The sequence below is a fragment of the Oncorhynchus nerka genome, linkage group LG22, assembly GCF_034236695.1.
Source record: "Oncorhynchus nerka isolate Pitt River linkage group LG22, Oner_Uvic_2.0, whole genome shotgun sequence".
NCBI classification, from domain to species: domain Eukaryota; kingdom Metazoa; phylum Chordata; class Actinopteri; order Salmoniformes; family Salmonidae; genus Oncorhynchus; species Oncorhynchus nerka.
Genome location: NC_088417.1, coordinates 63,279,241 through 63,297,173, shown reverse-complemented (window position 1 = coordinate 63,297,173; position 17,933 = coordinate 63,279,241). Strand labels below are relative to the sequence as shown.

Sequence of the window (17,933 nt, the reverse complement as noted above, 5' to 3'; positions counted from 1 at the left end):
GCACCTGTACTGACCTTGCCTTCTGGATGATAGCAGGGTGAACAGGTCGTGGCTCGGCTGGTTGATGTCCTTGATGATCTTTTTGGCCTTCCTGTGACATCGGGTGCTGTAGGTGTCCTGGTGGTCTGGTAGTTTGCCCCCGGTGATGCGTTGTGCAGACCTCACTACCCTCTGGAGAACCCTGCGGTTGCGAGCGGTGCAGTTGCCGTACCAGGTGGTCATACAGCCTGACAGGATGCTCTCAATTGTGTATCTGTAAAAGTTCCTGAAGGTTTTAGGGGTCAAGCCCAATTTCTTCAGCCTCCTGAGGTTGAAAATGCATTGTTGCGCCTTCTTCACCATGCTTGCCTGTGTGGGTGGATAATTTCAGATCGTCTGTGAAACTTGAAGCTTATCACCTTCTCCACTCCGGTCCCGTCGATGTGGATAGGGCCGTGCTCCCTCTGCTATTTCCTGAAGTCCACGATTAGCTCCTTTGTTTTTTTTTAGATTGATTGAGAGGTTAATTTCCTGGCACCACTCTCCCAGGGCCCTCACCTCCTCCCTATAGGCTGTCTTGTCATTGTTGATAATTAAGCCTACTACTGTTGTGTCATCTGCAAACTTGATGATTGGAGTTGGAGGCGTAGATGGCAATGCAGTCATGTGTGGCACAGGGAGTACAGGAGGGGGCTGAGCATACACCCTTGTGGTCCCCAGTGTTAAGGATGAGCAAAGTGTAGGTGTTGTTTCCTACTTTCACCACCTGGGGGCGGCCCGTCAGGAAGTCCAGGACCCAGCTGCACAGGGCGGGGTTCAGCACCAAGGCCCCGAGCTTAATGATGAGCGTGGAGGGTACTATGGTGTTACTTTGCTTTCTTGGGTACAGGAACAATGGAGGACATCTTGAAGCAAGTGGGGAAAGCAGACTGGGATAGGGAGAGATTGAATATGTCCGTAAACACTCCAGCCAGCTGGTCTGCGCATGCACTGAGGACATGGCTAGAGATGCTGTCTGGGCCAGCAGCCTTGCGAGGGTTAACACACTTAAATGTGTTACTAATGTCAGCCATGGAGAAGGAGAGCCCACAGTCCTTGATAGCGGGCTGCGTCTATGTCACTGTGTTATCCTCAAAGCGGGTGAAGGTGTTTTTAGCTTGTCCGGAAGCAAGACGTTGGTGTTCGCGACGTGGCTGGTTTTCCCTTTGTAGTCCGTGATTGTCTGTAGACCTTGCCACATAAGTCTCATGTCTGAGCCGTTGAATTGCGACTCCACTTTGTCTCTGAACTGACGTTTTGCCTGTTTGATTGCCTTACTGAGGGAATAACTACGCTGTTTGTATTCGGCCATATTCCCAGTCACCTTGCCATGGTTGTATGTTGTGGTTTGCGCTTTCAGTTTTGCCTGAATGCTGCTATCTATCCACGGTTTCTGGTTTGGGTAGGTTTTAATAGTCACAGTGGGTACAACATCACAACAATACACTTCCTGATGAACTCAGTCACCATATCCATGTATTCGTCAATGTTATTTTCAGAGGCTAACCAGAACATATCCCAGTCCGTGTGATCAAAACAATCTTGAAGCATGTATTCCGATTTCCTGTTTGAGTTTCTGCCTATAGGAAGGGAGGTGCAAAATGGAGTCGTGATCAGATTTGCCGAAGGGAGGGCGGAGAGGGCCGTGTAGGCATTTCGAAAAGTTTGGTAGCAGTGGTCCAATGTTTTTCCAGCATGAGTACTACAGTCAATGTGTTGGTAGAATTTCAGTATCGTTTTCCTCAAATTTGCTTTGTTAAAATCCCTAGCTACAATGAATGCGGCCTCAGGATATGTGTTTTCCGGTGTGCACGCCTCCTGAGTCGGGCGAGAAGTCCTCTCCAAATACCTCTTCTCCGCTGTCGGTGTTTTGGAGCACCCTCTGGGGGGTACTAACAAAGGATCCAATTTGGGAAGTCATATTCCTGGTCATATGGTTAATGCTCTGACATCCAAAAGTTATTTCCAGCTGTATGTAATAACACCAGCACATTTCTTGGCTAATAATGTAAGAAATAACACACAAAATCCACTAAATACTGCAAAGTTGCAGTGGTGTCCCCATGAGTGACAGAATACTGAGCCAATCAAAGCGCAACTAGAGAACATTACCAACCCCTACGCTCCGTATTTTCCACTGGCTGCCCCACCACCACAGAAAGCAGTGAGCTAGGGTGAAACATCTCCATTTTGGAGCTACCTTACTCAAGAAAGCAAAAAAGAGACCAAGTTTGTATGCGGCTTTATTAACTCAGTGTAATTTTATTTATTTGTACGTTGTTTGCAAACTGATATGTGACACGTATTAATGCCAAATGACATGTAAAACAGGCACAACAGGTGGTTAAACAGGTGGGGCTCTGCAACCAGCCATGGAGATATGTCAGTCACCATGGAAGTTGAAGAATGTTTCCTCTGGCAACGGGGGTCTCCTTGGAGATGTTAAGCCCGGACCCAGACCAGAAATGGCTTTGCCGCCCTGGATACAGAGGTTCTGGCGCCTTCCTCCTTAGGGGCTTCCGATTCGAGATCAGATCCGAAGTTACTTGCACCTTCGTCCTCTGTTCTGTCTCTCTCTCTGATTGTGTCGTGACGTGACTAAACATTAATCTGATGACTGTTATGTATCGAATTAACTAGCCAGGCTTAATTGTTACACGATTAAATTAATCATGTAACAATTAACTCATTAAGATTTGGGGCACCACCGAAGAAGTTGTTTAACGAGTTACCATCTCCCGAATTAAACGCTAGATGATATATCAGATACATATCCGTAACAGTCATTTATGAATCATTACCTCATATCAGTCTCAAAATTCTGAACGTCGCATATTCCTTGCATCTGCACAAACCCCAGCTTTACTGAACATTCCGTACCACAGAAATTGATTCAATTATTTATTTACTAACTAATTGATAACACAGGATACACACACACGGCATAGGTTATTGATTAGAAACTTAATACGATGGAAACAGGTCCTTAGCAGACTAACGACAACATGACTGCTTGTTTATCAAAAGAGGGAGGATTAGAGAGGAACAAAGGGAGAAAGAGAGACAAACACTTGGAACTACGCTCACAGTAATCATAATACTTTGCCCCGAACCGCCGCCTGTTTGGGGTAAGAAGCAATGAATGCATTTACGTGTTTAGATGTCTTCCTTCATCATTTATCGCTGTTTGACCAAGGCCTACATGAAAAGGGTTAGAGGGGTCCTCTGAAGACAGCTAACCAGCTGTGTCGGTTATCCCCAGTGGGGTGATGAGAGTAGTGTAGTTGACAATGATTTGAAGAGTGTAACAGGATGGTCTTACTTAAATTAACTTTCTTAGATACACTACTTAGAACAGCTACTCAGCCAGAACCTTGATTGTTAGAGAGGCTACTTTGTCGTCTTCACCTCATGTTGATTTTCAGGGTCGTAACCAATGGAGACCTAAGCTGCAGCTTGAGTCCTTCTGGTCTGATATGTTAATTCTCAACTCATCCTTTATACACTCTGGTATAAAGGGACATTCCCGTCATGCTGACATTCTCTCTGAGCTCCCTCGGGTTGGCTACTTACTGGGCAAAGTCTCATCAAAACTATAATCTTGTTCGAAAACTAAAATCACATTCATATCTTAACAAAAATATTATTATCATCTTTGAAATGTCTTACACAACGTAAAGGATGAAAACCTGACATATACAGTGTGTATACTGTTCAAGTTACAATATTTCCGTTTTAACATTTATATAAAAATGTTAATGACTTCACAAAATCAACATTAGTTTTCCATGGACCATCTCTCATCATTCTCCACATCCAGATGTTAGAAATATTGTCCCAGTGTTCACTTGTGGACGTTAGAGTTTTTGGGCGGCAAAATGTCTCTGTAACAAAGACACATTCCAATCACCACTACTAAAGACCAAAAAGAGTCCTCTGCTGCATATAATTTACGACCGGGCATGAGGTGTCACAAAACCCCTACATCAATCCCTCCTCCCCTCTGCGGGTGAGAGGGATCTGGTAGACATTGATCCATTGTAACCTGATCTTTGGATCCTCACAGGAGAGTCATGACAGTGGCTTCTACCCCAGGTTCAGATCCTCAGAGCTCCCACCCATCAGATCGTGAGGCTGCCTGAGGGACCGGCCCATTCATCATCCATGATGGATACTACAGCTGGCTTGGGTCCACTTATGGAATTTTTACAATATAATATAGCTGACTAGAATTTAAAAGCCTGTATGGTTCTTCAAAAGAATCTGCAAAGAACCTTTCAGATCGAGAAAGGTTATTTATAGAACCATTCTCCATAAGGGTTCTCTGTAGCCACAAAAAGGGTTGTAACCATAGCATAACCCTTTTTTTGTGCTATATAGAACCTTGTTTAATCTTTATTTATATAACCGTAGGAAAGGGTTCTTTATAGCACCATACAGGTTCCGTTTAGAACCGTATGAGAATGGTTCTTTATTGAACGTTCAAAAAAGGGTTCTTTATAATCACCAAAAAGGGTTACACTATGGTTACAAGCCAAAGAACCCATCTGGTACTATTTAGACTTTTTTTGTGTGTGTGTAGAATAGTAGAGGGCCTGATTTGGGTGGCCTAAATGGTGAATCGTTTATTGGACTTATAACAGAGGGCTGAAATAAAGTGTTGCCACTTGTGTCTTAGTGAGTATGAGGTATTTCTTCCTATGATGAGATCTGTAATCCTGCAGTGACCTCCTTTAAAAGTCACACTTACATAAAACACCAGGAAAGGTCAGAATAAAAGGAAACCATTTCAGACTGCTGGCACATAGCCTTGGAATTAAGTGCAGATCCACAAAAGATGTGGAGCACAGTGCTAACCATTATAATTTTTACCTTGATATTGTAGACAAAGCCCCAATTTTACATAAATCCTCACTCAAGGACTCCATGCTCAATTTCCCCCTATTCTGCTATTGAAACCAACTTGTTGATTCATACATACTGTATGAGGATGACGATCCCAATGACTATTTCTTCACTTCAATGGAGAGCAGCCCTGTATTGAAACGACCATGAGAGGTCAGATGATTGTGAGAACGTATGTAAAACACTCATTTTTATGTAACATCGTTCAACTGAGGAAAATATAAATCTGGACAACTGAAACCCTTTTTGGGTGGCAGGGCAAGTTGGTCTGCAAAATGTGATTTGTCTGTTCATTGCATTCATCGCAACCACTGTTACTAAGCAACTCACAACCTGCCTTCTCTGTCTGTTTCATTGCTCAATGTGAAAAGGGAGGGTGAGAGAAAGAGAGCGATGAGGGAGAGAGAGAGAGAGAGAGAGAGAGAGAGAGAGAAGGGGATGAGAGGGAAGGGGAAAGACAAAGAGAAAGATTAAGGAGAGATGTGTTGGAAAGAGGGAGTGGGAGAGATTGTGATTGTGGCTATATCAAAAGAAAAAAAGAGCAGCATGTGGAAAACAGTTATATTGTGAACGCTGGCCTCTGACCTGCTCAGTTATGGATGTTGGGAGAGACTAGGTAAACAGTGGAAGTAAAACGTTTCTCAGACTCCTGATCAACCATCACGACCAATCACTCATCTTTATTGATTGGTACACATAGTGTCTAAGTAGAGGGAAATGTATTTAATGTCCCTATACAGAGACCTCTCAAACTACTCCTCCTAAGAAATTCTGTGTTCCCCAGATAAGCTTATACTACCAAATCACGACACGTTATAACATGACTAACACATCACACCCAGAGTGATGCTAGCTGTTTTTAGCGTTGATGTATTTTTAACTGGGGCGGCAGGGTAGCCTAGTGGTTAGAGTGTTGGACTAGTACCTGAAAGGTTGCAAGATTGAATCCCCGAGCTGACAAGGTAAAAATCTGTTGTTCTGTCATCAACCCACTGTTCCTAGGCTGTCATTGAAAATAAGAATTTGTTCTTAACTGACTTGCCTAGTTAAATAAAGGTTAAAAAAAAAGCTTTTCTTTGGCCTCACCTTTTGCTTTTGCATGACTCTTCAAGTTTTTTACCTTTTCTGTTCTAGGAGTATTCGCAAAGGCCTGAACGATGGAGCGTCCAAGTTCAACAGAAATAAAAGCTGAGTGCAATGCGCACACAGCAGTGAAATGTGCTCAGGCACCTGGAAGGACAAACCCCTGGCCCACCGTCAGGCCCTTCTGGAGAGAACCCACCGTGAGAAAATCCTCCATAAAATCATCTCTCAGACTCGACCTGCTGCTTCGACAGAAAGCCGACGGCTGTGTAGCGTACTGAAATAGAAGGAGTTTGCATATTTTTTTATTTTCCCCTGGCGTCTTTTTCAGTCCTGAATGCATGATGGCTTTTCCGTGCAGAACGGCAGATGTTGAAGCTGATACTCATTGTATAGTAATGGTTCCCCTTTTCTTGAAGTTTTGCTGAGGCGTTTCACACTTAAGAGGCAGTCACTGTTACCATAATGGCTCCTGGAAAGACTGGTGCCATTGTGTACCATTAAAACCATTGTGTATCACATCTGGTCATAAATTAGCTACAGTAGGTTGGACTCAGATGTTCCTCTACTTACTGAATATCTCCCCTGATGAGCACTAGCCTAGTTCTCCACAGAAACACATAGCCTCACCAGAGACCAAATAAGGGGTCAATCTGTGCACCTAACGTAAGCCCAAAGGGCATTGTAAAGGTAGAGTACCAAACACGTTTAAAACTGGACACTAAATCTAGCTACTCATCTGTCCATATTATTACTGACATCATCGGTCTGTGATCGATTTCTACATCTCCACTCAGCTGACAGCTCTGTGAAAAGAAGATGCAGCCATTTGTTTTGATTGTCTGGGGTTGATTTGCTTGGCTATACTTCCCTCTGCTGGCGAAATGAAATGAAAATAGACTGCAAACGTTTGCCCCCCAAAATGACTGCGCTTCATTTTATGGCTAAAATGTACACACCGTTTCACATATTTATTCTCATATATTTATTCAATATTTTGATGAAATAACACTACTGATCAAGTCTTATCAAGTCTGATCAAGTCTGAAAAATACCACATTTCGGTTTAAGGAGTCCTTGTCAAGGGGCTCACATGATTTGACACACTAGGCGGGGATATTCAACTCTTACCCGTCGACAGGATTTCACAAACTCGGTCCTCGGGACACCAAGGCGTGCACGTTTTGGTTTTTGCCCTAACACTACACAGCTGTTTCAAATAATCAGTTAATCATCAAGCTTTGATTATTTGAATCAGCTGTGTAGTGTTAGGACACAAAACTAAATGTGCACCCCTGATAATTAATTGCACCCACCTGGTGTCCAAGGTCTAAATCAGTCCCTGATTAGAGGGCAACAATGAAAAAATGCATTGGAACTGGCTTCGAGGTCCAGAGATGAGTTTAGCTGCACTAGAGCAGGGGTGTGAAACTCATTCCATGGAGGGCCGACTCTCTGTAGGTTTTTGGTATTTCCTTTCAATTAAGACCATGACAACTAGGTGAGGCGAGTTCCTTACTAATTAGTGATCTTAATTCATCAATCAAGGTCAAGGGTAAAGCGAAAATCCGCAGACACTCGGCCCTCTGTAGAATGAGTTTGACATATGTGGACTAGAGTTTTCAACATGATATCATAGGAAAACATAATCTTGGTATGTTTTTGAGAAAAGGTCAAATGTCACAGTAGCTAATGCTTTTCTCAGTACATCGCAGTCAATGGGAAAAGAAGAGTTTCACAGGGTTTATATTTTTCTCAATGCTTTGAAGTCAATGGGAAAAGATGAGTATCACAGTGTTGATTTTTCTTGTTTATCTCATGTCTCTCTCACTCTCTACCTTCTCTTGATACCACATTCATTCTCTTCTCTCTCTCTCTCTCTCTCTCTCTCCTTTTTTTCAGCCCCTCCACCCTCTCGCCCCTCTCTCACCCTCTCCGCCTCTCTCTCCCCATCCCTCTCCCTTCTCTTTCTCTCCCTCTTCCCCCTCAATTCCCTCTCCCTCCTTCTTTCCATTCCTCCCTCATCACTCTCTCTCAGGCCTCTGTCTGTCTGTAGTCTCTCTCTCCCCTCTACCCTCCCCCTCCCTCCTTCACCCTCTCCCTCTCTCTCTCTCTCCCCCTCTTTCCCACTCCCTCACTCTCCCCATTTTCTCTCTCTCCTCCCCCTCCATTCTCACTCCCTCCTTCTTTCCCTGTCTCCCCTTTCTCTCATTTGTTGCTTCCTTTCCCTCCTCTCTTTCTCTCCTCTCTCCTACAGACAGACAGACAGACAGACAGTTTCGAGTTTCAAGTCAATCTAAAAAAACAATAGAACAGTAACCTCTTCAGATTTCCTTCAAGAATTCATAACAAGGCTGATAGTTTCAAAAATAGAGGTCAAAAATACTTTTAAGTCAATTGACTTAAAATTTCATATCCCAGGTCACAAATATGTACAATTTGGTAAGATTAAACCTTTTTAACCCTTCGAAACCCCCCTATGACCCCCTATTATGTGACTTCCTGTAATCGCAGGAAGCTGGAATTCAATGTACGGCCTGCTGGGAACACACCCTAACTTTGCCCTGAGTTTCACGTCTTTACCTTAAGAATTTACCATTCTAAAGAGGATGGAAGACAGTGTTTTTGTGTAACTGTAGGCAGAGAATGAAGGACTATGTTGAGGATGAATTACGACACTTCCTGTTGCCACAGGAAGCTGAACCTCAACACAGTGCATTCCTATAAGGTCTCGATTAGTTGTATGCAAGGACGGTGAGCTAGCTCAATAGCAATTAACGAGGAGCATCATGGTTATGTAAGGGCTGTGGGTAATGCTTTTATATGGAAGAAAAGCTTCGTTTTCTGTAGGACCCAACTTTTCACTGTGAAGAGTTAATTTCACATGGTCAGATGTAGGCTTGTGTTCATCTGGAGTGTCTGTTGAACGCTGATGTCACTCAAAAGCACATTAACCCTTGGTCAGTCTTCAAGTAAGGCTTAACTTTCTGCCATGTAATGCGGGGAGGGGCAAAAGTATTAATTGTTAATTGGATTAAGGTTAGGGTTATGTCTAGGATTAAGGCTCTAACCCTAACTCTAACCGTAGCTTCATGTCCACATCCCGGTTCAACCCTAAATTTAGCCTCAACCCTAACCCTAGCTTCATATCAATTCCCAGCACAACCCTAACTCTAAACCTAACCTTAACCCTCACTTCATCTCCACATCTTGGCTCAACCCTTCTGCCGGTGTCACTCAAAAGCACATTAACTCTAGGTTAGACTTCAAGTGAGGCCTACCTTTCTGTCATGTAATGGGGGGAGAGGCAAATTAATGAATTGTTAATTTGATTAAGTTTATGGTTATGTCTAGGGTTGAGGCCCTAACCTTAACCCTAGCTTAATGTCCACTTCCAGCTCAACCCTAACCGAAACAGTAACCCTAACTCTAGCTTCTTGTCCACATCCCGGCTCAACCCTAACTCCAAGAGCTGAGTCAAGATTTGCAGGACTAGGGTTAGGGTTAGTGTTATGGCTAGGGTTGAGCCGAGATGTGGACATGAAGCTAAGGTTAGGGTTAGGTTTAGGGGTTAGTTTATAGAGTTTCTCCTTGCCTGCCTGTCTGTCTGTGATTTTGTCTGTCTGCCTGCCATCTGCCTGTCTCATCCATGCACAGACAGAATGACAATGTCCATCTGTCTGTTTGTCTGAGTCTTTTACAAATGTACCCATTGCAGCGCTATCTCTAACTTCTTTGCCCTGAATGCAATGTATTGACTTATGCGCCAATACCCTTGATGTATATCTATGCTTCAAGATCCTATCTGTGGTGGTGGGAAAGTGGAGAGAGAGGTGAAGGTAGGAGAGAGAGGAGAGAGAGATGGAGGGAGGGAGAGAGAGAGAGAGAGGAGGGTTTCATGTCTGTGATGCCTTTATGAGTCCATATTGTGATATTAATCTTTCCCAATTGAATGCTATGTATTGACATAAGCATTAAACCTGTGACACTCCTGTTTTCCCATTGAACCCAATGTATTGAGATAAACATCAACCCTGTGACACTCATATTTTCCCATTGACTGCAATTTATTGACAAAAGATTAGATTGGTTGACGCTTATCTTTTCCTATTGACTTCAATGTATTCGAAGTAAGCATCAACATTGTGACCCTAATCTTTCCACTTTGACTGAAATATATTGACATAAAGATCAACCCCGTGACACTCATCTTTTACCATTGACTGCAATGTATTAAGATAAACATCAACTACTGACATTTTACCTTTTGCAAAACAGGCCAGAATGACATTTTCAGACTGATAATGGACTGACAGTGTACATGAAACATTTAGAATAAATGTATCCAGGGATAACCATATGAGCACACAATACATCCATACAGCATATTGCAGGTCAGTTGAGATATTCCAAAACAACAGCTTATTCAGAGAGCCAGCATGCCCACCCAGTTTTTTATGTTGAGAAGGCGAAAAAAAGCAGAGTGAAAAAATTGTGACCCTTTTCATTTGTAATTAGGCGGTGAAATGTGATCTCTCAGTGCAGAGAGAGAGAGAGGCAACCCCGAGCTCTGAGCTGGAGTCAATGGCTTCCAGATTTCCATCCTAACCTCCTCTGTCTAGACTTGACGTTGCTCTTTTCTCTACCCCCTCCCTCTCCTCTCCCCCTCTTCTCCTCCCTCCCTCCCTCATCCCTCCTTTCTATCTCCAGGTTGAAAAAAACAGACTATTTACACAAAATGTCAAGAAGCCAGGAGATTTGGTTCTCTGCCCCCACCCCCCCACATCTTCTTCTCTCTCTCCCTCTCTCTATTTGTAGGGAGAGAGTGATCTGAGACACATTGTGGCAGGGCCAAATGTGAATGTGTTGTAGTTCTCTCCCTCCTCTCACACAACACATGCCATCTAGGAGAGGCAAGAGTGACTTGTCCTGGGGGCCAGTGTGGGGTCACACAGACCCACCTCTTCACCCATCTGAACAGTCTAGCCCAGGTCCCCATCACTCAACACTAACCCCTTGACTACAGATGACATAGCTACTGAAAAATGCCAGAAAGTGCAACGTCAGCAACATTCATGCATTGTGAAAATTTAATTGAGCATATATTTTTAATGTGGAGACAAGGCAAATATGGTGATGAAGGACAACAGATCAACTGTTTTTGTTTCCTTCAACAGATCATTTGATGTCTTCATTTAACCCAAAAGAGGTCAGTTCATGGGTCCTGCTGGTATACGCAATAAGATATTGTACATAGGTCGCCATTGCAAATCAAGACTGTTAGCTGTCCGAGCTAAAGCCTAGATATTAGCTCTGGGGACTAACTTCACTATGCAAATGTCAGGCAATGCTACACATTTTGGTAGGCTAGCTCTGCGAACTAAGTGTTATACACAGGTACAACAAAACTATCTCAGACAGCACAGTGTCTTTGAGCCATCTGGGTACTTCTTCATATTGCTTGAGCCAGTGTTCATTCATGCCATCTGGTAGTTGTCAATTCTGCTTCAGCCTCACTGTGCCTCAAGCTACATACAGGAGGATTTCAATTCCCTAAATATTTAACTTTTGTTTGTTCAGAGCGAAGAATGATCTTCTACGTCTGCATTCTTTGTGTACATATGGTTTGATGTTTGTTTCCATGATTTGACTAAAGTGGAACGTCCTCTGCTTGACTGTCTGTCACAGGAAAGGAAACCGTGTCGCAGTCTGCCAAGATTCTGTTTACTGACTCACTGGGACAAGAGATACTGGGAGGAAGGTCATAGCAGTATTTCAAGCACACCTTACCTGGAAGCATTGCAGGCCTGGGACAAATGTATGCAAAATGCTTTTTAATATGTCTGATGCACTTGACCTAGCTTGGCCAGCACAATGGAACCAAAGAACAGTCCCAAACTTGAAAACTCCACCTCTGACTAGCTTGCACTCCGGTCAAGCTTAATCAAGTGCACCACAAGTAATTAAAAGTACAGTATTTAACAAAGGTGCAGTAATGCCCTAATGTCAGATTACAATATACTATGTGATTCACAATTGAACTATCCATCTACCGAGACATTACTGGTGGGTGGATCTTTTCAGTGTGAAAGTGCTCATTATATATTCCTCTGGTGTCTCTCATGTTGACAATGGTGCAAATGATTATAGAGCATCTAAAAAAATATGTACAATTGATCAGTTTTTTGGGCACAAGCAATAAGTATAACTGTTTTCTGTGTTTTGGAGAAGGTAGGGATCAGAATGATTGAGGGTGTTCAAACAGAGGTGGGGCGAGGGGAAGAGGGGGAGGACAATGGAGAAGGGAGGACGGGGCCCTTCGTGCCTTTTGCGTCTTCCCTGACCCAGACTTGGGGGTCCATGTGTGTGTGTGTTTCTTTATATTATTTTTAAAATCCTCCTTCTCTGCATTTTATGTCACTGAAAGAATGTCTGGGTGCTGAGGGGATTGAGCCTTTGCTCGTGGTGCAGCATTCTGAAATGAGAGAGGGGGAAAAAGGGAAAGAGGGAAAGTTAGAGACTAAACCACAGAAATGTAAACATGTCTGGAGCTAAAATAACTTTGCTTTCATTGAAAACACCCCTCCGTCACAAACAGACTTCTGTGTTTTACACCCTGTCCAAAACGGTCACCAAAGGCCAGTTTGTTCTGCAGAAGGGTATTGTTTTACAAATAAAAACACAACAAGTATTTTCCTTTTGGAACCTTAAACCTTGAAAACAGAGTGCTGAAGTAGATATTACTAAAATAATCATTACTAAAGTGTGCTCTTGAGTAATATAAGATTTGTGATTATTACCATGACCTTTTCTGTTTTTCAATGTTTGACAAATAATTATTTGTATCAATAATTGTGGTTATTTCAAAGACAAAAAACTTGCATGTTAATATGCATTAACATTTGGACACTTTTAACATTAAAGATGCACTATGCAGAAATCGCTCCACCATTTCCTGGTTGCAGAAATTCTAATTGTTTGCCTAATTTCAGTTTATGCAACAAAAACAAGCAAGTATAATGTAGAGAAACACTGTACCATCTAAACTGCTGTGAAATATCTTTTCCATAACCAAAAATATAAGCTGTTGTACAAAACCAAAAATAATAGATGTAAAAATGAAACTTAAGAATGGGAAGCATACAAATAGCACACATAGAACATATCTACTGCATCTTAGACTTGCTTTCAATGAAAATGACAGATCTATAACTCACATTTTTATGTGAATTTAGTCCGGTCACCAAAAAAGTTACATATTTAACATTTTATTTAAAATGTAAGTCAATGTCATTAACATAAATTATTACAAATCATTTTGTGGTCATGTCCTATCATTGGGCCTTAGAATATATCTTGCTTATTGCTGTTGGTTATCACTTCTACTACATCTCTGCTCTAATGGACCTTATTGTTTTAATAGGGAAGGAGACCTCTCTCACCAGGACCTGATGCTTGACCTCACACTGTGGGGGAACTCTTTAAGCATGGAGAGTTGGCAATTTGACACAATTATGTTATCATTCAAGTCAATTAGCTCTTTCCAGAAACTGGTCAAGCACAAACCAATCTTTGTCTCCAACTCCACCAAAGAACATTGGTGGTCTAGGCACAAGAGCTGGCATTCTTCAAGGTTCTGAAGGGGTTCACTGTAGCCTACACATTCCCACCCACACCCTACCTACCTGTCAATACATTACATTCCACTTTCACAGGTTGAATCAAAATAGTTTTTACTATTTGATATGAATGAAGTAGTCACATGCCATAATTTTTAAACTATAGGCTTTTAATATATAGGCTACTTTATACTACAAATGCAGTATACATTTACACATACTAGAAAAGCATGCTCACTAAAACACATTTAGATTAAAAATATGTTTTTTCAAAAGAGGTAGTCGTGATAAATAACATTCAGAGATAACAAACAAAAAGTTATTGTGCGCTCTCTGTCTCTCTCTCGCTCACGCTTTCTCTCTCTCACGTGCGCACAGTGGTGTGTTGTGTATGACTTGCCTCCATTCTCCAATATCATAGTAGTAGATGCCGTTTGGCCGCATTGAACCAGCAGTTAGTTCATTGAGACAACAAAAAACTAAAACCTCGTTCTTTATTTTTTCCCTCGGTGTGGCACCTTCTGTTTCCTTCACCGAAAACGATTCAACGTTTCACGACCAAACTGTAAGTCGAAGCGTTATTATCAAAACTTTTACAACTAAAAGTTGATGTATCGGTTTGTGCCTGTTTCGCCGTAGCTGATCTGGACCGAGCAGCTTTATCTCAATTATAGTGTATTACATTATAAAGTTTCTATCAAACTTTTTCAATGGAAAAGTTTGTAGTGAATTTTAGGATGGGAGGGCATTGAGCATGTTCAATGATGATGCATTATGCCCCGAAGTGATGGTCCGCGAGTGACAGTTGACAGGTCAGATAGTTTGTTCGCTCCCTGATGAGTAGGCTAGCTACATTTATGGCAGACCTTTTAGTGAAACAATTGCAAAGAAACCAAAGGTCAATTAGAAACTATAATTTTATTTGATGAATTGTCATTAGTTCATAACATTACAAGTTTACAATTTCTGAAGCATTTTTAAGAATAAAGAAAGTCCTAAAGGAGATCAAATAAGTAGACTAAATAGGTTAGAATTACTTCAAATACAATGTGTTGTTCTCTTAAAAAGTCTACCATCCTGTATCAAAACCTTTCACATGAGAAGGTTGAATTTCAATTGAGTATGCTATGGATTTGTCACGTAGCCTACTATTATTGATGCAATACCGACAAAAGTTGCTGTGGATATGTGGTAATTGTGGGCTATTATTAGTATTATCTTTAGTGGGGTTTGAGTCTAACATTTCATAGGACATAACAACAATCTGACAATTAGGCCTATATGATGTTTGGATTTTTTAAAACTAAGCTGAATGCAACAACAGATCTATGGGGATTTTCATAGACTATTCTGAAATATTCCTGGAATATTGAGCAGCCAAGGACAATTTACTCATTTACTAATCATAATGATTAGTATACGATAGCTCTAGTTATGATCAATACTAGACTGCAACAAACTAACACTAACACAACTTACAACTGAAATTGTCTCCCTGTATAATAATATCAACAATGTGAATACTTGTTCACCACTTGGTAGACTTAAACAAATCTACTTTGAAACAAAAGTATACACCTCAAACACATGGTTATTGGCTTAAAAAAAGAAGACACCTGTACCATGTCAGGCATAGAGTTAAAATCTATTCCATTTTGAGGTTGCATCCAAATATTCTACTTTATATACATCACAGAAGATTGAAATATATCAAAACTGTTTAACATCAAAACACCGGATTTTCATCTGTTTTTTAAAAAGTATTATTTATTAATTATGATATTATGAAAATATGAATAACATTCCACCCATGAGACTATAGATGGTGCTTTTGGTCATTGACCACAGGACAGGGCTATGAGAGGTAGTGTGGGAGACATCAACACCACATACTCCCCTCTGAGTCGTACAGTAAAGACCACGGCTCTCCCACACCACATGTCCCTGCAAGACAGCATTTTTGCTCTGTTAGCCAAATTGAATTAAAGGCTTTTAAAATATCCACACATTTGTGAATAATTGCATTAATCAAGTGTGCAACATTATGTGCAATATGGTTTAGATGAGAAGCTCCTGTATAGTTTGATTTGCTATCATTATTTTGTTTGTCTATATACTATGGTATTTACGGTACGCTAATAGCTGCATTCACACATGAAGCAGCAATGTGGCAAAATACAAGGCTAGTGTAAACAGAGAACTTGCAAATGTGAGGATGAAGAGAATCCACCATAAGGAAATATACATAGCCTATGTCTTTCATTTATCAGTTAAATAATGAGTTATCAGTCCATCAGCTGCTTTTATAATGAGAACAGTACAGTACTGTCATAATTTTTAAAACTTAGCTTTCAGTGCAGAATCACAATTTATTATATCTATTTATAATTAAATCTACACAGTGATTTATATAGTGGGCAGTGAAGTTCGACATGTATATACAGTATATTATAAAAACATCACATGCGACTCGTAATGAGACTAAGCAATTAGCCTATTAAAATGTTTATCTGACTCCATAAAGATAATTAAAATATACAGTACAAGCAAGCATTAGGCAATGAGTTGATGCTGACTAGCAAGAATTGGTCTGAGAATTGTCTATATCAAAGGCAGATATTTAATGAACATTATCCAATGAATGATAACATTATACAAGGCATAAACCTAAAGTTACAAGCATTAACAAGCATTACAAAGCATACTTCTAGGCATATACACTACCGTTCAAAAGTTTGGGGTCACTTAGAAATGTCATTGTTTTTGAAAGAAAAGCACATTTTTGTCCATTAAAATAACATCAAATTGATCAGAAATACAGTGTAGACATTGATAATGTTGTAAATGACGATTGTAGCTGGAAACGGCAGATTTTTTATGGAATATCTACATAAGCGTACAGAGGCCCATTAAATAATAACAGCAACCATCACTCCTGTGTTCCAATGGCACGTTGTGTTTCAAAAGGCTAATTGATCATTAGAAAACCCTTTTCAATTATGTTAGCACAGTTGAAAACTGTTGTACTGATTAAAGAAGCAATAAAACTAGCCTTCTTTAGACTAGTTGAGTATCTGGAGAATCAGCACTGGCTCTAACCAGAATAGAAAAGGGAGTTGGTGGCCCCCTGTGCACAACTGAGCAAAAGGACAAGTACATTAGAGTGTCTAGTTTGAGAAACAGACGCCTCACAAGTCCTCAACTGGCAGCTTTATTAAATTATACCCGCAAAACACCAGTCTCAATGTCAACAGTGAAGGGGCGACTCCGGGATGCTGGCCTTCTAGGAAGAGTTGCAAAGCTAAAACCATATCTCAGACTGGCCAATAAAAAGAAAAGATTAAGATGGGCAAAAAAACACAGACACTGGACAGAGGAACTCTGCTTAGAAGTCCAGCATCCCTGTGTTTTGTGGGTACTATTTAATGAAGCTGTCAGTTGAGGACTTATGAGGCGTCTGTTTCTCAAACTAGACACTCTAATATACTTGTCCACTTGCTCAGTTGTGCACCGGGGCCTCCCACTCCACTTTCTATTTTGGTTAGAGACAGTTTGCGCTGTTCTGTGAAGGGAGCAGTATACAGCGTTGTATGAGATCTTCAGTTTCTTGGCAATTTCTCTCATGGAATAGCCTTCATTTCTCAGAACAAGAATAGACTGACGAGTTTCAGAAGAAAGTTCCTTGTTTCTGGCCAGTTTGAGCCTGTAATTGAACTCACAAATGCTGATGCTCCAGATGTTCAACTAGTCTAAAGAAGGTAAGTTTTATTGCTTCTTTAATCAGTACAACAGTTTTCAGCTGTGCTAACATAATTACAAAAGGGTTTTCTAATGATCAATTAGCCTTTTAAAACGATAAACTTGGATTAGCTAACACAATGTGCCATTGGAACGCAGGAGTGATTGTTGCTGATAATGGGCCCCTGTACACCTATGTAGATATTCCATTAAAAATCTGCCGTTTCCAGCTACAATAGTCATTCACAACATTAACAGTGTCTACACTGTATTTGTGATCAATTTGAAGTTATTTTAATGGACAAAAAATGTGCTTTTCTTTCAAAAACAATGACATTTCTAAGTGACCCCAAAATTTTGATTGGTAGTGTAGATCCTAAGGTTAACTTAGAAGACAAAGCATGAACAAAGAGATGCCTATTAGGCCAGAGGCCTAGAAGCCTAGGAAATGAGGATTGATCATACAACCTTCCTCCATGGACTGGAACCAGGATAAGCGAGCGAACAAAGGTATTTCATTCCATTTATAACATCTGAAGGTGCAACCTTTCAACCCAAAACCAACCACCA

General features: G+C 41.0%; 1 protein-coding gene across 2 annotated transcripts in view; it reads left to right on the top strand.

The window, feature by feature from the left end:
- Window positions 1–14,047: 14,047 nt before the first annotated feature.
- The window catches only part of LOC115105460 (transcriptional regulator Erg-like), a 96,131-nt gene continuing 92,245 nt past the window's right edge, over window positions 14,048–17,933 (top strand). For both annotated transcript variants that reach the window (XM_029627547.2, XM_029627546.2), the window contains exon 1: window positions 14,048–14,190. The gene's annotated coding sequence lies outside the window, so the exon portion shown is untranslated. The remainder of the gene's footprint in view (window positions 14,191–17,933) is intronic.